General features: G+C 43.2%; 1 protein-coding gene and 1 non-coding gene across 2 annotated transcripts in view; both read right to left on the reverse strand.

The window, feature by feature from the left end:
• The window catches only part of LOC102977728 (dehydrogenase/reductase SDR family member 2, mitochondrial), a 192,562-nt gene that overhangs the window by 47,718 nt on the left and 123,166 nt on the right, over nucleotides 1-21,678 (reverse strand). The gene's annotated exons all lie outside the window — the stretch shown is intronic.
• On the reverse strand, nucleotides 20,508-20,694 carry LOC112063505 (U2 spliceosomal RNA). The gene has a single exon (XR_002891015.1). It is a non-coding gene; the product is annotated as a U2 spliceosomal RNA (small nuclear RNA).

Here is a 21,678-nt window from a genome sequence, read left to right on the forward strand (position 1 = left end):
GCAGGCTCAGCGGCCATGCCTCATGGGCCCAGCCGCTCCGCGGCATGTGGGATCTTCCCGGACCGGGACACAAACCTGTGTTCCCTGCATCAGCAGGCGGACTCTCAACCACTGCACCACCAGGGAAGCCCCCTCATATATTCTTGAGTTAACATCTACAGTTAAATCACTATAAAGGAAGTAATTTCTGGCATATTTTAAATATTCATATTTTGAAATAAAACTGTTATCTCACTCTCTTAAACTTATCCAATGGGACCTAAATACCTTAATAATGTGATATCCATCATTATTGGTTTTAAAGAATACATGAATATGCAGTCCCCGGCTTCATAGGGATAGCTAGGCATGGATTGAGGCCCGGGTGTCTCCTTCTGGAGCTGACAGCTGTGGTGGCAGCTCCTGATCCCTCAGCTGCTTCAAGTGGCCCAGGTAGCAGCTCCCTTGGCAAGACAGTTCTCTGTGGCTTCTGGGGATCAAGCTCTTCCTGATGCTGCATCTTCTTTCTTTACATTTTTTTTAGGGGAGGGGAGAGGGATAAATTAGGAGTTTGGGATTAAAATATACACTCTGTTATATATAAAATAGATAACCAACAAAGACCTACTGTATAGCACAGGGAAATATATTCTGTACCTTTTAATAACCTATAATGGAAGAGAATGTAAAAAAAGAATATATAACATATATATATATCTGAATCACTTTACTGTATACCTGAAAGTAACACAACATTGTAAATCAGCTATATTTCAATGAAAATTTTTAAAAAATTTTTTTATTGTGATAAAATATACATAACATAACATTTACCACTGTAACCATTTTTAAGTGTACACTTCTTTGGCATTAAGTACATTCACGTCATTGTGTAAGCATCACCACCATCCAACTTTTTCATCTTCCCCCACTGAAACTCTGTGCCCATTAGATAGCAACTCCCCACTCTGCCCTCTTCCCTCCACATCTTCTTTCTCTTAAAAAAGCACTTTGTAAAGTGTCAGAATCTTGTCCTATGATAAAACATTTACCACAAGTTAAATAGAAGTGATTTCCCAGAATCGATGGGCAACAACTTTGCTGGCATTCAGTCAACACACAGAAGTGCCAGGTGTCCTGTCTCCCAGCTCCATCTCTCCCTCCCTGTCATTAACACTCTCCCTAAGGTGCTGCTGAAACTGCAGAACGCATTTTGGGACTTAGTAGAGCATAGGTTCTTCTGTTTGCACAGAAAGAATTCAGCAAGAGGCAGAGTGACAGGTAAGGAAAGAGTTTATTAGTATAGGACGCTTGTGAGAGATACAAGAGGGCAGGCAAGGGAGTGCGCACCGAGAACTCAATGGGTTGCATTTTCATAATCAAAGGAAAAGTGGGGAGGGGAAGAAGGCCACCTTCCTCTTCATTCTTGAGTAGACGTCAAGCTTCTATCATCATCTCCTCCTCCACGTCGGGTGGGGGAGTTTTCTTGTCCCTACATGGTCAAACTGGGGCTGTCATGGTGCTATTCAGAAGGGTGGTAATATATGCTAAGATATGGTAAATCATCTCAGGTTTCGGAATAATGTCACCTTTTCCCTTATATTTTTGTTTTTAGTGCATGCAGAGGAGCATGTCCTGGGAATCATTACCTTACTGACATCACTGGGCAGGATGTGGATCTCATTCCACCATTGTTTTATTGTTTTGGGCATGTCTCATGCTTCTGTTGCATGGTTTTGTTGTTAAGCAAGCCTGCTTTCCATTTTTTTTTTCTTTTTTCTTTTTTAGTATTTATTTATTTGGCTGTGCCAGGTCTTCACTGCAGCATGCAGGATCTAGTTCCCTGACCAAGGATGGAACCCGGGCCCCCTGCATTGGGAGCGTGGAGTCTTAACAGATGGACCACCAGGGAAGTCCCTACAAGCCTGCTTTCTTGAGTGATCCTTAACTTACAGGGGTCTCCCATACTTTTCTCTCTACTTACAATCACCTAGTGGGATTAACTATTTAATCACCTACTTTGTCCCTTTACTCTGTCCCTATCACTCCCACAAAGGGTTCACAGTTAAAAGAGGAGAGTGATTCCACTGCCTTTCTAGGGTGGCAGTTGAAATCTCTGCTTAAGGGGCCTCCTTGTTACTGCCTTGCCTACCTGTTGTCTGCTGAAGGCAGCCTGATGTGGTGGAAAGAAAAATGCCTACTGAGTCAGGAGGCCTGATTTATTCACTTGTCCCGCCACTAATTAGATGTCTCCTTTGAGCTAAATCACCTACTTCTCAGGGCTGTACTTTGCTAAATTATTAAGTAGAGAGTAGGGCAGAGTGTTTGATGAGCTTTAAAATTCGGTGGTCTGCTTTTCCCTGAGTGGGCCTCTTTCCTTTCAATCTCGGAGAGATACCCCTTTGTTTTCTTAAACAAATACCCCTTTCTTTCTCCATATTTAGCCTCATTATTCACTCACTCCCCACAAACCATGTCAATCTTGAAATATTAAAAATACAACACTCATCTCTCCAGAAACTCTATAAAACATTTTTTCCTGGTTTTTCTAGTTGAGGTTAAACCTCTACTTTTTTTCTTTTTTTTCTAACTCAGTGGCTAGAAGTATGAAGAATATTTTCAAAGGCCGGCAAGTTTTGTTTCATCAAAGGTGAAGTTTCAAATTCATCTTTGAGGAGCAGGGGCCTTGCTTTTTTGACACTGAAAATATTTCAAGGGCCCTTTGGTTATGCCAAGTCAAACCAAAATACTATTCTAGGGTGGAGAGACAGGAAAGAAACAAACTGCTATGCAAACAGTGCAACCGTTTGTTTTCATTGTGGGTAGATTTGGCATCTCTGTAAATCATTATATGTGGTGGAAAGCTAGCCTTAAACTTAGATTTTCTTTGTTTCACTGGAAATGTGTTCCCAGGTGCAGAAATAGCCCATCTTTGGCCCGTCTCTGGCCCCTGCAACTTTGCTGCAGGTTGGGGGGCGGGGCAAAGGAGAGCACCGGTTAATGGGTAATCTCCTGCGGATGGTCATAACCTAGACAATCTAGGAGTGGGTGCAACTAGTTACCTGTTATACATTTTCTTTTCTGCAGCATGACTTGGTCCTGTTATTTTATAAGGCTAAAGCAAAGTTTCGTGAAATGCTATGCCTGAGAAATATAGGAATGTATCTGTGTCCAGACTTGAAAGAAAGTGGTTTGAGGGGAGAATGATCTGCGTGGAGAAGCTAGTGATGAGATGGAAAGACTGTCCTGTGGTGAAAATGAGCAGCAGTCCCGACCCAGGCAAGGGGGGCAGGGGAGACAGAGAAAATTTGGATGGATTTGTGGGATCTTTAAGCATTCTGTGGGGATAGTCAGAAACATCAGGGAACCTTGGTAAAAGATGGGGTTTTCTTTGAGTAAGCAGGATGGGGATTCAGGGAGACTATCCTAAGGGAAGTATGATCCCTGGGTTACATTAAAAAATAAGCGCTTCATTACCCAACAGTGGGCTATACACTGGTAGGTTATAGACATCCAAGTTTGGCAGGAGAGGTAGTTTTGGGTTAGGGCACAGCAGATGTCAAGTCAATGTAACGGCTAAAGGGAGAAATGAGAAAGATTTCCTTACCTCCCCTCTACTCTGACCTCCAAAATGCGATGGGTGCACTAAGGAAAATGCTATGTACTCAGAAAACAAAGGTTTAAACTCTCTCCTGGTTTTGCTACCAACCAATGTATAATCTTGACTATGTTGTATGATCTCCTACTCATCAATTTCTTCAGCCGCAAAATGAAGTGAAAGGTCATAGCTAATATCCTTGTCTAGTCCCATCCCCAGAGTCTATGATACTGACTGTAAGTGGAAAAAAAAACCCAAGGCAGCCTTTGCCTCTTAGGTGGAACAAGCGTGGCCCCCAGGGGGACTCCAGGGCAGAGATTTCAAACTCTAACATTTTATAGAGTTCATGTAAATAATAAAAAGGGTGGAAATTTAGAGTTTTGTGTGGATTGATGTGATTTCTAAATTGTTGACAACTAATTCAAATTTTAAAACAATACTTTGGGTCTACAAAACACATCTGGCTGACACACTGCCAGTTTGGGGGTCTGTGTGCAAGGATGGAAAAGGGAGGGAGAGAAAAGAGGTGCTGGTGTATTAGGGCAGTGAAAGCGTAGAGTCCTAACCCCTGGACCGCCAGGGAACTCCCGAGAATTCTTATCTAATGTAATGTGTCTTCTCATGACTCCTCTAGAGTAAGCCTCCACGATATTATCAGGCTCATACACCCAAATGCCTCTATTCCTGTTCCCGGAGTTCTCCTGAGAACTCCTCAAAGGGCTTTGAGTAAAGAGACCTTTGAAGCCATGCATTCAATTGTCACTGCAGTTCCATCACTCATATAATTAAATACTTATTTTCAGCACATTCTTCCCTCTGGTTGATGGAGGTGAGGTCTCTTTAAACAAGCTACAGAGTCCTTCTGGATCTCACAGAGTGACTTGTGTTATTTGGCTAACCTGGGCTTGTCATTTTCTTTCTTCAAGGCTTCTAAAGCAATTAATAAAAGCCGGCAAACTCTCAGTCCTTATAATCATAACTGCCCTCATATTGTTCAAGTGCCTTAGCAACCTCGCAACCCAACACTTGACCTTTACCCTGCACTGCATCCCCATCTTAGGAACCTTGTGACGCTATGGCACACCAGGGGGTCATGCCCATCCCATGCTGTCCGGCGGTGCAGCCCTCACTTCCATTTGACCAGAGAGTGATTCAGATCCAGGATCCTACTCTAGGGTCTGCTTTCTACCATTTCTGTTACCAACGCTTCTAGCCTCCCCCTCCCCAATCCCCCCCCAAAATTAAAAGCAAAGCCCAACACAAGGCTTGCATATAGGCAATTTTTGGAGAATACTCTCAGGAGAAGGAGGGAGGAAGTGGGGAAAGTAAAACAGAGAGGAAGGGAAAGCCAATGCAAAAGTGTGTTTTCCAGGTGGTCACTGCTGTGGGAGGCTGGGGCTGAAGCCACTGGGATCCTCTGAGAAGCCACAGAGAATGCACCTTGGATTCTCCACTCAAAAGGTTGGGAGGGGGTGCTTCCCTGGGGGCGCAGTGGTTGAGAGTCCGCCTGGAGATGCAGGGGACACTGGTTCGTGCCCCGGTCCGGGAAGATCCCACATGCCGCGGAGCGGCTGGGCCCGTGAGCCATGGCCCCACATGCCGCGGAGCGGCTGGGCCCGTGAGCCATGGCCGCTGAGCCTGCGCGTCTGGAGCCTGTGCTCCGCAACGGGAGAGGCCACAGCAGTGAGAGGCCCGCGTACCACACACACAAAAAAAAGCAGCAAAGACCCAACACAGCCAAAATGAGTAAGTAAATAAAATAAATAAATTTATTTTTTTTTAAAGTAATCGACTCTTAAATAGTTTTCTCCTGTTTCTTAAAACTGATTTCAAGTACTTGAGAAATACCTCAGCGAGTTTAGACATTGACCAAGACTCAAGTCATCACAACGAAACTCCCAAACTGCACAAACTCTCTCCTTTGGATGATGAGCAGTTTACAAAAATATGGTGACGTCAAAGGGAAGTAAGACCATGTTGCTCTTTCTTCCATATTCTATGACCACGAGGATTCTAGAAAAGCAGCCTGACTTTATCAGACCTGGAGGCTCTGGTTTCCCCAGGAGCTGGTAACAAAGCAGGAAGTATAGGAGAGTTCACACTCTAAGGGTGTGAGTGACAGGAAATGGGAAGGAGCTGACAGGTAAAGTTGCTGTCCTTTCTGTCCCAGCCAGACTGCTGTGACACACTGTGATTCCGCTCGGCCTCTCCCAGACATCGGGCATGACTGAACAGCTGGAGTGTTTCTGCTGAGGCTGTGGACAGCTCTGTAACATGCCCCTTTGAATTTGCTCGCCCTCCTTCCCCCATTCACTGCCCTTTGTCCTTCACTTTTGCAGCCTGGACCCTCAGTAAAGTGTTAGCTTACAAGCTTTGCCTTGAGTTCTGATTTCTAAGGACCCCACAGAGACACAGCTCTCTAACTGGTGTTGGAGTGGGGTTGGACCTTTAACATAATGACGAAGTACAGTTGCAGCCTTCAAGTTCTGTCCTGTGAGTTTCAGCTCCCCAGAAGAGGCAGGTACCAGATGGTCAGGGCATCTGCACCCAAAAAGCCAGGCCAGCTCCAGTGAAAGCTCAGCCCAGCCAGGGTCAGCCTAGCTCAGGCCTCGGAGTTTTGCCTTCCTTCAATGGAGACAAGAGCCAACAAGGGTTTTCTCTGTTGGGTGTATTCATGGGAGAAGACCCAGGCCAGCATCACGGGTATAGCCTTTTAGCCAAATTCAAAGGGAAGTCGGGGGCCAAGATAACTAACCACGTTTTGTCTCTGACGTGGGGAAAGCACAACCAGGCCAGTGTGCAAGGCAGGGGAGGGGAAGGAGTGAGTTGCTTTCTTCTGAACCAGAATGCCAACTCTAGTTGACCACAGCACCCCCGTGTCACATGGATTCTTCTCTCTGCATCACTGCAGTTGGCCAAGGGATTAGCGTTTGTTAGCTCATGGATTTGGATGTGGCAGTACCAAAAGGAATTTTAAGGGTATGGGGCCAGGGCCCCAGGCATAAATGGTCTTTTCTTGCTTTTGGCACGGTCTGACCCTGACTGGCTTCTCCTCAGATCTGATTTGGAAACAGCTTCAGGTAAAATAATTTAAACAAGTTTAGCCTTTCCCATCAGTTCAATTCAATTCAACAAATATTTATCCAGTGACTGCTCTTTGATGACCAAGTTATCACACTCAGTATCCTAGGCCTAGAACGTGCACCGTGCATTTGTAAGCAGTTACAGTTGATATGGCAGAAGAACTGAGGGAAGAGTGTGGTGGAGAGGAGACAGATCTGCAAGGGTTCCCTTAGGGCATGAAAGGCCTGGAGGCCTTTCAACAACAGTGAATCTGGAAGGGCTGGGGAGCTTGCCGAGTGGTGATTTTGTTGTGTATTCTCAACAGGAGAAATACAGAGAATCCTGGCTCCAGGGCATTTTGGCTTCCTCTACCTGGCTCTACTGCAGACAGCTTAAACTCAGTGTGTCTGACTGAATTCACCTTCCTCCTCTATTTATTTTTTTAAAATTTTATTGAAGTATAGTTGATTTACAATGTAGTGTTAATTTCTTCTGTGAAAGTGACTGTTATATATATTCTTTTTCATATTCTTTTCCATTATGGTTTTTCACAGGATATTAAATACACTTCCCTGTGCTATGCGTGTTTCTGCTGAGGCTGTGGACAGCTCTGTAACATGCCCCTTTGAATTTGCTCGCCCTCCTTCCCCCATTCACTGCCCTTTGTCCTTCACTTTTGCAGCCTGGACCCTCAGTAAAGTGTTAGCTTACAAGCTTTGCCTTGAGTTCTGATTTCTAAGGACCCCACAGAGACACAGCTCTCTAACTGGTGTTGGAGTGGGGTTGGACCTTTAACATAATGACGAAGTACAGTTGCAGCCTTCAAGTTCTGTCCTGTGAGTTTCAGCTCCCCAGAAGAGGCAGGTACCAGATGGTCAGGGCATCTGCACCCAAAAAGCCAGGCCAGCTCCAGTGAAAGCTCAGCCCAGCCAGGGTCAGCCTAGCTCAGGCCTCGGAGTTTTGCCTTCCTTCAATGGAGACAAGAGCCAACAAGGGTTTTCTCTGTTGGGTGTATTCATGGGAGAAGACCGAGGCCAGCATCACGGGTATAGCCTTTTAGCCAAATTCAAAGGGAAGTCGGGGGCCAAGATAACTAACCACGTTTTGTCTCTGACGTGGGGAAAGCACAACCAGGCCAGTGTGCAAGGCAGGGGAGGGGAAGGAGTGAGTTGCTTTCTTCTGAACCAGAATGCCAACTCTAGTTGACCACAGCACCCCCGTGTCACATGGATTCTTCTCTCTGCATCACTGCAGTTGGCCAAGGGATTAGCGTTTGTTAGCTCATGGATTTGGATGTGGCAGTACCAAAAGGAATTTTAAGGGTATGGGGCCAGGGCCCCAGGCATAAATGGTCTTTTCTTGCTTTTGGCACGGTCTGACCCTGACTGGCTTCTCCTCAGATCTGATTTGGAAACAGCTTCAGGTAAAATAATTTAAACAAGTTTAGCCTTTCCCATCAGTTCAATTCAATTCAACAAATATTTATCCAGTGACTGCTCTTTGATGACCAAGTTATCACACTCAGTATCCTAGGCCTAGAACGTGCACCGTGCATTTGTAAGCAGTTACAGTTGATATGGCAGAAGAACTGAGGGAAGAGTGTGGTGGAGAGGAGACAGATCTGCAAGGGTTCCCTTAGGGCATGAAAGGCCTGGAGGCCTTTCAACAACAGTGAATCTGGAAGGGCTGGGGAGCTTGCCGAGTGGTGATTTTGTTGTGTATTCTCAACAGGAGAAATACAGAGAATCCTGGCTCCAGGGCATTTTGGCTTCCTCTACCTGGCTCTACTGCAGACAGCTTAAACTCAGTGTGTCTGACTGAATTCACCTTCCTCCTCTATTTATTTTTTTAAAATTTTATTGAAGTATAGTTGATTTACAATGTAGTGTTAATTTCTTCTGTGAAAGTGACTGTTATATATATTCTTTTTCATATTCTTTTCCATTATGGTTTTTCACAGAATATTAAATACACTTCCCTGTGCTATGCTGTAGGACCTTGTTGTTTATCCATTCTATATATAATAGTTTGCATCTGCTAATCCCAAACTCCCCTGCCTTGCCTTCCCTCCCCTACCGACTCTCCTTCTCGGCAACCACAAGTCTGTTCTCTATATCAGTGAGTCTGTTTTTGTTTTGTAGATATGTTGATTTGTATTGTATTTTAGATTCCACATGTAAGTGATACCATATGGTATTTGTCTTTCACTTTCTGACTTACTTCACTTAGTATGATAATCTCTAGGTCCATCCATGTTGCTGCATATGGCATTAGTTCATTCTTTTTGATGGTTGAGTAATATTCCACTGTGTGTGTATACACCTATGTATATATCATCTTCTTTACATACACATCTATATATGTATATATATCTTCTTTATCCATTCATCTGTCGATGGACATTTAAGTTGTTTCCATGTCTTGGCTATCATAAATAGTGCTGCTATGAACATAGGGGTGCATGTATCTTTTCGAATTATAGTTTTATCTGGTATACACCCAGGAGTGAGATTGCTGGATCATATGGTAGCTCTATTTGTAGTTTTTTGAGGAACCTCCATACTGTTTTCCATAGTGGCTGCACCAGTTTACATTCCCACCCAGTGTCAGAGGGTCCCTTTCCTCACCTTCCTCCTCTAAATCTCCTTTCCCTCCTGTACTTATGATACCCTCATCTCCCCGGTTAGACATCTGCGAGTGTAACAAAATGAGCCCCCTGCTACTGTGTATGCTATGCCTTATATGGTGAATGGTCATTTTTTTGCACAATGCACATTTTTTTGCCCTGTTCTGAGGGGCCGTAGGTTCAGACCATACCCTTCTGGTGTCACTGAAAGCACATGGCCGTGGCTGTTCATGTCAATTATCAGGGAGGCTCTGGACCCTATAAAGGGGTGCCCCAGGGAGGACTTAGGGGAGGAGGAAACTCCTTTCTCGTTCTGGACCTTGCTCTCTTGGACTTAGGCTTTGAAGAGTCTTGTTATGCTTGAGGGCACTGCCAGGTTGAGGAAAGATAGCCTGTGTCGCTTGGGAGTTATCTGAGACTTCCAGGCAGTTTGACATTTGAGAAGGAAAGAGAAGCTGGGTGAATTATTAAGCCACCATGTCTGTCTGCGCTTAATTTGCTCTAGGGATTCTGCCCAGAGTGTCCCTGAGGTTCTGTACTAATATACGAGGAGTCATGGGCTTTGATGGCATCTTGTGTGCCTTCTACCCTCGATATAGGTGTTTGGCTTAATTTGCTTGTATCAGATTATCTTTGTCAATTCAATATCATCCACACCGCTTTCTCCATTCTCTGCATTGCAGGGAAGTCTGGAGCTCCATTTCCCAGTATCACCTTCCTGTATTGGGTTACAGTCTGCCAATTAAAGTTGCTCACAGGACATGTGGAAGGCAGAAAAGTCAGTGCGTCTGTTTGGCAGTTGTGAACAAACGCTTGGACATATGATAGACATATGATTTGCTGCAGTTTCTGAACCCCTCGTGAGAATTCCCTGCTTTGGTGTTACAGACAGCTGGGACTGTTGTCAGCGGTTTCCCTAGGATCCACCCCTTCATGATTTCATGAACCAGCTAGCTTGCATACTGTTTCTCCAACCCTTCAAATCATTGTGTAAGCTTCTAACTAACTCCTTTCTCCTTGAAATACAGAAGTGCTTCTCCTTAGCAAGAGAGCCCTGACTGATAGAACACTGCTGTAGCACTTACCTGCCTCGTGATGGGGGTCACAGTGGTGGCTGGAGGCAACTTTCACTCCTATTAATTATTAACGTGTAAGTATATTAGTATACGTATATTGGTGTATTAGTATTAGATTTATTAGTATAATAGACCAGGAAGATTCTGGATAATTCCTTCAGCACTCTGACCAGAGGTCCTTGCTGTATGTGTTGTACTACAGCACTCACTCCTGATGGAGCAGGACAAATACGGTCAGTTCTTATTTGCCTCTTATCTCGAGGCCTTTCGTTTGCTGGAACTCTGTGAGATTGAGCCACTTCACTTAAGATGGGCTGGTTGGCCGATCGATGAATGAATGACATTCCTGTTTGGGGAGAAAGAGTGGAAGGTGAGAGGTTTATACAATAAAAGTGCATAGTGAGGGCTTCCCTGGTGGCGCAGTGGTTGAGAGTCCGCCTGCCGATGCAGGGAGCACGGGTTCGTGCCCCGGTCTGGGAGGATCCCGCGTTCCGCGGAGCGGCTGGGCCCGTGAGCCATGGCCGCTGGGCCTGCGCGTCCGGAGCCTGCGCTCCGCAGCGGGAGAGGCCGCGGCGGGGAGAGGCCCGCGTACCGCAAAAAAAAAAAAAAAGTGCATAGTGAGTTAAGTAGTATGGAGTAATCATCACAAACCCTTAACTGGTTATCTGGGTTCCTATCCCTACTCTGGATCCTTCTGGTTCCAAATTCCCACCAGCTGTCTTGGTGTCTGACCCATGATAGGACAGAGCAGTGTTTAGGATAACTAAAAAGTCTGTCGAGAAAGAATATTTATTTAAAAGTGGCCTCCAACGTGCCCACCTGGAAACAAGTGTCTCTGGGGAGTCAAGATGGGTAGCATCTTGGGGGTTAGTCACTTCTCTAGAACAAGGGTTTTCCACAGGGGGGTCACGTTCATGCTTCCTAAAGAGCCCTTACATCTTCTGAGGACCAGGTAAGAGCAGTGCAACAGTGTATGATCCTGTTAGTCCTTAATGTTTTTTATGTGACACAACAACCCACCTGCATTTAAATTGCTATATGTTTCTTGGAGAATTTATAATTTTCCCTATTGTCAATCAAGCACATCCGCCATCAAAAAACCTTAACGCTGGAAGAAATCTTGGAGTTCATCTTTTTAACCTCTAAATTTTTTTTTTTTTTTTTTGCGGTACGCGGGCCTCTCACTGTTGTGGCCTCTCCCTTCGCGGAGCACAGGCTCTTGACGTGCAGGCCCAGCGGCCATGGCTCACGGGCCCAGCCGCTCCGCGGCATGTGGGATCTTCCCGGACCGGGGCACGAACCCGTGTCCCCTGCATCGGCCGGCGGACTCTCAACCACTGCGCCACCAGGGAAGCCCTACCTCTAAATTTTAAAGATCCTGAGCTCAGGGGGGTGAAGTGCTTTGCCCACAGTTCCTATAATTTAGGAGCAGAGGGGGACTCGATCCAGCTTCCCAGCTCTCAGTTCAAGTATTTTTTCCCCAGGCTAACCCATAGTTGTGCCAAAGGAAAAATTTCCTGAACAAAATTAAACAGGCAAAGAAGACTTTGTTCAGGGTTGTTGCAACAGGGGCTGGGGTCCTGAGCTCAGGCTGAGCTCACCTCTAGGGAAACAAAGGGCAGGAGAGTTTTTAAGAGCTTGGGTGGGGATGTTCCAGGCCATCTGTGTTTGTTAACTGGCCTTACCCAAAGGAAAAATAAACTTTATTGCAGCTTCATGACAGGAGGTAGTTTTACAATCTGGAGCTAGGTCCCCACCTAAATTAGGCTCCTACCCTCCCACAGAAACTGGGAGATAGGGGTGCTGTCTCCCTTGATGTTTATATTTCAAAGGGATGGCTCCCTGGTCCTTGAGAAAGACATTCCTGGGTTGTAAAACTGGCAAGATGCTTTTAAAAAAGATTTACAACTCAAAGGGGCAGAAAGAATTCACAGTGACAGGTTTTGAAAAGGAAACACTCTAAGAAAAGGGAGGTAAGGGCTTGGAGTCAGAAAAAAGCCTGCCTAAAGCTCAGTCAAGCTGAGGGGAATGTTGAGGCTCTCTTGGTCAGATACCACAATATCTACTACTTACACTCGCTCCAAAGCTGTCCCTCTTCTATGCCTTTCAACTCAGCTATAAATTGGCATATTTTGCCAACTTCCCAATGGCTCACCTTCAGCCATCATGGAAGAACAACAGTGGCGTGGCACGGACCATCCATGTCCCTACCAATGTCACCTCCCATGTGAGTTTCCCTCCCTCTTTCCCTCCCCCTCTCACTTCCTTCACTTGTCTTTCCTTTTCAAAAATTATAGTCACAGAAATTACATCAATAGTAGACAGAAGAAATGTGTCCTCCTATTATCTAATAAAGAAAATGCATATACCTGAGGCAGGAGATAGATGGGCCGCAGGGTAAGCAGCAGGAGTTCGTTCCCTGTGGACAGAAACTCCAAAATATCAATAGCAGGACAATCGAGAGAGGAGGCTGGGCCTTGCCCAGATAAGAGATAAAAGACCACATATTCCACATTCTCGAAGTTAAGGAGACCTTCCCAACTACACATGCGTAGAAAGGCTCCTTGGAGGTCAAAAAAGGAGGGGGCACCACCCCATAGTAAGTGATGTCAACTTACCCATAGGTCTCTTCACTAGAATCCCTCTTGGCTAAGAGATGCACATGCACACAGAGGAGGACACTGTGATATACGAAATATGGACTTAGAACCAGGCAAAGCGGGACTTCCCTGGTGGCGCAGTGGTTAAGAATCTGCCTGCCAATGCAGGGGACACAGGTTCGAGCCCTGGTCCCTTGGTGAGGGAAGATCCCACATGCCGCGGAGCAACTAAGCCCGTGCGCCACAACTACTGAGCCTGCGCTATAGAGCCTGCAAGCCACAACTACTGAAGCCCATGTGCCTAGAGCCTGTGCTCCGCAATAAGAGAAGCCACCACAATGAGAAGCCCACGCCCTGAAAGGAAGAGTAGCCCCCGCTCACCGCAACTAGAAAAAGCCTGTGCGCAGCAACGAAGACCCAACACAGCCAAAAATAAATAAATAAAATTTTAAAGAAACTAGGAAAAAAAATCCATATGAGATAAAAGAACCAGGCAAAGCAAGATGATTGGTCAAAGGAAACCTGGAAGAAATGCCCCATAAAACTGATTCAAACTACCACGAGGGCGTGACTTTCTCTCTGAGCCCCCCCGTGTGTCTATCCACATGTACTGTATGTACTCTTTTTCCTCCTAATAAACACTTTACCTACTTCACTACTTTCCATCTCTATGTGGAAATTCATTTCTACACAGCTGACGGGCCAGGGCCTTGTCACTGGCCACTGGTCCCTGGTGGTCTAGTGACTAGGATTCAGCGCTCTCACTGCTGCTGCCTGACCTCAGTCTCTGGCTGGGGAACCTAAATCCTGCTTCAGGCCGCTGCAGCTCAAGGCCACCTGAGATCATACTTACCAAGAAACATCAGCTTAAGTACTAAAGCCTTAAAACGAATGGAGAATAGATCATAATCCTGTTTGCTCTTACTGAAAAGGCTGATGACTTTCTAAGTTTTTAGGAAATAATTGCTGTCACCCCAGATTCAAGGAGCAGGAATAAATGTAAGTCCATCACCAGCATCAGTAACTCTACATGTATAATTGAGCACATACCATTGAACCCACAACTGCAAACTACACACTCAAGTCTAAGGGCAGGTGAGCAAAGACTTTCAAGGAAATATTTACTGTCTCTATTGTGAATTATCAGAAGACAAAATTTTATGTTAGGATGTTCATTAGGTGGAGAGATCAGTATGTGGGGGGGACCGTGCTTTCAGATACACTGAAATTAGAGTCATTGCAACCAGTGCTGTGCTGTATCATGATCGTTAAAATTTTCGTAACAAAAAAATTCTCAGTACTTAAAAAATGTATTAGTCACAATCATCACTGTTTCCAGCCCCTTAAGTAACATACTTTGAGTCAGTTGTGTAAGCAAGAGCCAAGCCTGTCCTGGTGAGGAGAATATTTTTTGGCTCCAGAAAATTCACATCCCTACCCAGGGGGATCCTACGCTGAGGTGGAACTGTGGTACCACCATGGTGGCCTACTCTGCTCTTGAAATCCTTTCCAGCCTCCCACCTGCCCCACCAGGGACAGCGAGTCTTGGTATGCATGCTTGGTTGTTCCCTATCCTGTCAGGGGATATCTGTTCATGGGATTACATTCGTATTACAAAACTGGCTTAAATTCCTGTGCAAATGTCTTATTTATTTTTGTTCATTATTCCATTCAAGAGGTTAGTTTTTTTCCCCCTGAAATTTCCAAAGATTCTTTCACTGAGGCTTAGCATGTAATAGATGCTAAATCAATATTGAATGAATGAATGCATGGATGGATGAATGGCATTATTTGTAAAACTTCCAGTTACCTCACATATCTAGGCCTATATAGCTAAGAATCTGTTAGCTAATCATTAAACAAGCATTTGTTTAAGGGGTAAGTATTCACACGTTACTTATATGTGTAAGTAGAAGAAGGAAAGAAGGCACATTGCATCAAGTTTCTTTTAAATGTTTTCACAACAGCAGTGTTTCTCTTCCTCCTCCTCCTTCCCTTACCTCAACCCACAGAAAACAAATAACATTTTCCATCACAACCCACTACACACATGCACACACGCGAAAATTTCTCAAATCTCACCCACACTATAATTTCAGTGTACTCTGATATTTTCTGTTTCATTTCTTAAAAAATAAATATGAATTGAGACCCACTATATAAGTTTTATGACCCATTACTAATTGAGACCTACAATTTGAAAAACATTGCTCTTAAAACTACTTTAAAAATAGCAGTGGAAAAACTGCTGAATATATTTTTATGAAAGTCATTCCTGTGAATATCTAAAATTTTGAAAGTGTTAAATTCTAAAAGAGTAATATGATGTTGGAGTGGGCGAAGATAAAGGGAGATTGGATCCCTAACCCTTAGGGTTACAGGGCTCCAGACTTGAGGGTTTAAATTTGGGAAGGGGAAGAAAAATGGGAGTAAAAGATAAATGGCACAGATAGGAAATAGATTGAAATACTAATAACTTCATTTGACAAATTCTGCTAAAAGCAGTTGGCTACACTCCTGAGTCAGGGGACCTAAAAATGTCTAATTCCCATATGGTATCACCAGCACACTGTGAAACAATATGTTCTTTTAAAATTAATTCCATTCATTTATTTTTAATGACAAAGTAATACATAAATACATTCTTGTCATTAAAATTATACAGAAAAAAATTTCCTCTTGACACTGTTTCTCCTCTCTAATCCCAGCGGCTTTTCAAGAACTGTTTTCAATTTGAATATACTTCCAGATCTTTCTAATGCATTTATGTTGGGCTGGAAATACAAATGTACATGGACATACAGGAATATATAAAAAACTTAACTGGTTTATAATGAATGCTTTGTTCTGTAACTTGTTTTTTACATAACAATATGTCCTAGAGACTTTTCTACATTAGTGCATACAGAAACAGCTTATTCTTTTAAATGTAATTATTGGCATGTTTGGGTTTAGGTATACTGCTTTATAAATTTGTTTTTGCTTGTTCCCTCTGTGTTTCACTCCTGTTTCCCCTTTCTTGCTGTGATGTTGTGGTATAATTAGAAATATATAGTCGGTCATCTTCCCCAGTTCCTGATACAGAGTTCCTAAAACTCTTGGAACCTCCATTGTGATAAGTCTGTTTATATCCTAATGAGATGACTCTGGGAGGCTGGGGGTGGTTGCCAGAGGAACAACCACCTGATTAAAGGGTTGGAACTTTTAGCCCCGCACCCGACCTCCAAGGAAAGGAGAGGGGTTGGAGATTGACTTAATCGCCAATGTCCAATGATTTAATCAGTCATGCGTACATCATGTGATTTCTATAAAAACTCTAAACTAAGGGGTTCAGAGAGCTTCTGGGTCAGTGAACGTATGGAGGTACTGAAAGGATGGCGTGTCTCAAGAGGGCACAGAAGCGTCACACTCCTTCCCACATGCCTTGCCCTGTACATCTCTTCCATTTGGCTGTTCCTGAGTTGTATCTTTTATAATAAACTGGTCATGGTAAGTAAAGGTTTTCCCTGAGTCCTCTGAGCTGTTATAGAAAATTATTGAAACCGAAGAGGGGGTTGTAGGAAAGCCTGATTTATAGCTGGTTGGTCAGAAGTATGGGAGGCCCAGACTTGCCATGGGCATCCGAAGTGGGAGGCAGTTTCTGGGATGGAGCCTTTAACCTGTGGGTCGCACTTACTTGGGGTAGTTAGTGTCAGAATTGAATTAAATTGTAGGATACCCAGTTGGCATCCATAGACAGCTGGAAAACTACTCAGTGTTGAAAGCCTGCACATTTTGTGTCAGAGTGTTCTGTGTGTAGAAGAAACTGGTTTTCTTACATTTGTCTTCTTTTGAGTTATTTGAATATCTTTTAAATATTCCATTTTAATTTATCTATTGGGATTTCATTATATCTCTTGTACAGTTTTTTAGTGGTTGCTCTAGGGATTACAAAATGCATCATTTTTTACTGTCTACTTAGAATCATTCTTTTACCACATTAATTGGAATGTAGAAAACTTACCACCTTATAGGACCCCTTTCCCTTCCTACTTTATGCTATCGTTGTCATATATAATATTATTTGTGCATACTTTAAAAATCCAATCAGACAATGTTATAATTTATGCTTTCGACTACTAAACATATTTTAAGGAACTTAAGAGAAGAACATTCTATAAACAACAAGGTCCTACTGTATAGCACAGGGAACTATATTCAATATCCTGTGATAAACCATAATGAGAAAGAATGTGTATGTATATGTATAACTGAATCACTATGCTGTACAGTAGAAATTAACACATTATAAATCAACTAGATTCAATAAAATAAATTTTTAAAAAAAGAGAAGAGCATTCTATTGTATTTACCCAGTATTTGTCATTTCTGTTCCCTTACTTCATTCCTGATGTCACAGTTTTCCTTACTGTATTATTTCTCTTCTGTCTGAAGAACTTCCTTTAGCAATTCTCTCAGAACAGATCTGCTGGCTGTGAATTCTCTTAGTTATCCTTCATCTGAAAATGTCTTCATTTCACCTTCATTCCTGAAGGGTATTTTCACTGAAAATAGAGTTCTGGGTTGACAGTCATCACCATTCTGCTACTGAGTCCATCCAGTAAGTTTTTTATTTCAGTTATTGATTTTTTAGTTCTAGAATTTCCATTTGGTTAATTTGTTTATTTGACCTGTTATATAGTGTTCATTATATGAATATACCACAATTTATTTGCGCATTTGTCTATTGATGGTCAAATGTTTCCAACTTTTCTTTATTACAAACAATATTGTAATGAACATTTTTCTTCATACATATGTATGAAGATTTCTTTAGAGTGTATAGCTCTAAATGGAACTCATGGGTCACAGGACGTTCTACAGCCAGTTATGCACACCATTCCTGCACTCATTCAGTCCCAATGTCTCCAGGCCTAGGCCTTTGCTCGTGAGGAACGCTTCTCCTCACTTCATCCCACACCAGATTGGGTGGGTAGCCATGGAGGATATCTGCCAGGGCATGAGGGCTGCAGTGTGGTGGCTTCTCAAGCAGATGGTAGGTAGCATGCTTGGGCAGCTCCATTATACCTCCTCCACCCTGTCCGATGAACAGCTGCAACTTGTCCTGCACCAGGGTCCTCAGCTCTGCCTGTGCTCTAGTCTATCGACAGAAGATTCTCCAGGTTGAACTCCAACCTCCAACTCCTTATTTCTGCCTTCTGATGCTCTGCTTGTGACAAGAAATCATTCAGGTTTTGGCTAAGCATGACCCTGGCCTTGCTCACCACTTATGGAACCAGATAAAGGGCTGTCCTGCTGTGACAGCCCCAAGGGGCCAAGAGACACATTGCTAGGTGTGTGTATGGGGAAATTGATGCCCTATGGGGCAGTCTTTAACCAATGAGAGGAATAGAAATAGAATGTGAGCCACATATGTAATTAAAATTTTTCTAGTAGTCATACTTAAAAAATCAAAAGAAGACAGAATAAAAGAATACGTTATTTAACTCAATTTATCCAAAGTATTATTTCAATGTGTAATCAATATAACAATTTAAAAAAATAAATTTGTTTTATTTTTGGCTGCATCTTCATTGCTGTGCACAGGCTTTCTCTAGTTACAGAGAGCAGGGGCTACTCTTCATTGCTGTGCACGGGCTTCTCATTGTGGTGGCTTCTCTTGTTGCAGAGCACAGGTTCTAGGCAAGTGAGCTTCAGCAGTTGCAGTGCGTAGGCTCAGTAGTTGTGGCTCACAGGCTCTAGAGTGCAGACTCAGTAGTTGTGGCACACGGGCTTAGTTGCTCCGCAGCATATGGGATCTTCCTGGACCAGGGATTGAACCTGTGTCCCCCGCATTGGCGGATGGATTCTTAACCACTGTGCCACGAGGGAAGTCCAACAATTTTTAATGAGAATATTTTACATTTTTAAAAATCTTAATCTTATTTTACATTCTTTTTAAAATCTTAATCTTAAATCCAGTATATATTTTATTCTTACAGCACATCTCAATTCAGATGTTAAATTTCATCAGAAATACATGGCATGTATTTAGATTTAAAAAAATTTACGGTTGAAAAAGTAGATTCACCTACCTAAGCTGTTCCAAATGTACCTAAAAGTTTTCCAATGACTGAATTGAGCATCAGTTTTAAATTTAAGTTCAAATTAGTTAAAATAAAAAATGTAGTGTCTCAGTCACATTGGCCACAGAGCAAGTTGTCAGTATGCTCCCTTTATCTTCATATGGTCTTTCCTCCGTGCTTCTGTGTCCTAATCTCCTCTTCTTTTTTTAAATTAAAAAAAAATTATTTTAAATTTTTATTTATTTATTTACTTTTGGCTGCGTTGGGTCTTCATTGCTGCGTGCGGGCTCTCTCTAGTTGCGGCAAGCGGGGACTACTCTTCGTTGTGGTGCGCAGGCTTCTCATTGCGGTGGCTTCTCTTGTTGCGGAGCACTGGCTCTAGGCACGCTGGCTTCAGTAGTTGTGGCACGTGGGCTCAGTAGTTGTGGCTCGCGGGCTCTAGAGCGCAGGCTCAGTAGTTTTGGAGCACGGGCTTCGTTGCTCCGCTGCATGTGGGATCTTCCCAGACCAGGGGACCAGGGCTCGAACCTGTGTCCCCTGAATTGACAGGTGGATTCTTAACCACTGCACCACCAGGGAAGTCCACTAATCTCCTCTTCTTATAAAAACACAAGTCACACTGGATTAGGGCCCACTTCAATGACCTCATTTAATCTTAATTACCTCCTTAAAGACCCTATCTCCAAATACAGTCACATCTGGAGGTACTGGGGGTTAGGCCTTCAACATATGAATGGCGAGGGGTGGACTGACATTTCAGCCCATAAAAAATATTAACCTGTATGTTCTTTTCTTCTCTCTTTGATTATCCCATTTGGCCATGAGACAAGATGTTGCCAATTCCCTCAGTGTATTAATTATCTATTGCTGTGTAACAAATTACCCCCAAATTTAGAGACTTAAAACAACAAATATTTATTAGCTCACAGTTTCTGTGGGTCAGTTTATCTGGGTAGTTCTGGCTCACAGGCTCTTGTGTTGTTGCAGTCAAGATGTCAGACGGGGCCGAAAGGGATTGGAGCATCTGCTTCCAAGATGGCTTGCTCACATGGCTGTTGGCAGGCATCCTCACTACATGGGCTTCACATAGACTGCTTGAGTGACATCACAGTATGGCAGCTGGCCTACCCCAGAGTGAATGGTCCAAAGGAGAGTGAGCAGGAGGTGGCAGTACCTTTTACGGCCTACTCTCCCAAGTTATACACTGTCACTTCCACAGTATTCTATTCATTAGGAACAAGTTACTAGGTTCAGCCCACACTCAAAGGGATAGGAATTTGGCTTCCATCACTTGAAGGGAGGTGTACCAATGAAATTTTGAACATATTTTAATACCACCACACCTAGTAAGGAAGTAGAAGGTTGGGAAATTTCACATTTTTAGCCTCTAAGTTCGAGAAGTATAGTCCAAGTCTCAGACCAAAAGAGACTTAAAAAAAAAAAAAAAGTAAGCCAATAGAACAGACTAGAACATTTCTATGAGCTGGTGTAAGAGAAGAATTTGGGGCAGAGATGCAGAGTGGGAATGGTGTAAATCTCCTGTCCCTGCCTAGTCTAGAGTGGGGATAACTAACAACCTGACAAATTCTCCATAATGTTTAGGGTCCGAGAATAAAGAGAACCCAGGCCGTACTTCTGATAAGAATAGATACTACACCTGATCTTAGCCAAAAGGCCGAGAAGCAGTTGCCCAGGCCATACTTCTGAGCAGCAGGCATCAGGAAGAAATCACCTGTGCTATCAGGCAATGGAATCACACAGACAAAAGGTGTTTTGCATGTGGGGCAAGAGAAGGTCAGAGACAGTCTTATGCTTTCCAGGCCCTGGGCCAGTGTGGGGACAGGTGAGGAAGGCCTGGGGTGTGTCATATTTAGAAATTAACTGAGAGGAGAGCCACAGGCCTTCAAGGATGTCCTGATTTGCACAAGGAAGTAAATAGAATTCATGATGGCTCCTGCTGACTGAAGGGTAGGAACGTTTAAATTTTTAATTGTTTTCTAAAAATATTGTATAAATATGTAGCCCATAACTGCTATATCTGCCAGCATTTGTAACAGCAATCTTTCAAATTTTGGTTATTCCGATTAGTGAAAGATGATATATACATTATTAATTTTATTTTCCACAGCTACTAGGAGTTTGAGGATCTTTTATAATTTTTTTTTACTGTTTGAGTGTCCTCTCCTGTGAATTGTCTGCTCCTCATTTGGCAACATTTCCATATTGTCTTTTCCTTACATTTGTAGGAGTTGTCTATTTGGACACTACTCCTTCATCTGCTACATATGTTGCAAATGTGCTTTCATAGTCTGCCACTTGTCTTTTAAATGTGTTTATAGTGTCTTTTGCCAAACAGAAGTTTTCAATTTTAATATAATCAAATGTATTAATCTTTTCCTTTATGGTTTGTGTTTTTGTGTCTGCTTTAAGAAGCCCATCCACTGCCAAATCACAGAGATATACTTCTATATATTGTTCTACCAGTTTAAAAGTTTTATTTGTTTTAATTGATCTAAAATTTGTTTTTTCCACTTATAAGATTGTGATCTAATTTCATTTTATTCCAAAAGATGAGCCAGTTTTCCAAGCGTTTTTTTCTGAATAGTTTATCTGTTCCTTGGTGAGTTTTAATGCCTTCTCTAGTATTCCCCAGGTGTGCATGGATCTGTGT

The sequence above is a fragment of the Physeter macrocephalus genome, chromosome 11 (assembly GCF_002837175.3).
Source record: "Physeter macrocephalus isolate SW-GA chromosome 11, ASM283717v5, whole genome shotgun sequence".
In the NCBI taxonomy this organism is placed as follows: Eukaryota; Metazoa; Chordata; class Mammalia; order Artiodactyla; family Physeteridae; genus Physeter; species Physeter macrocephalus.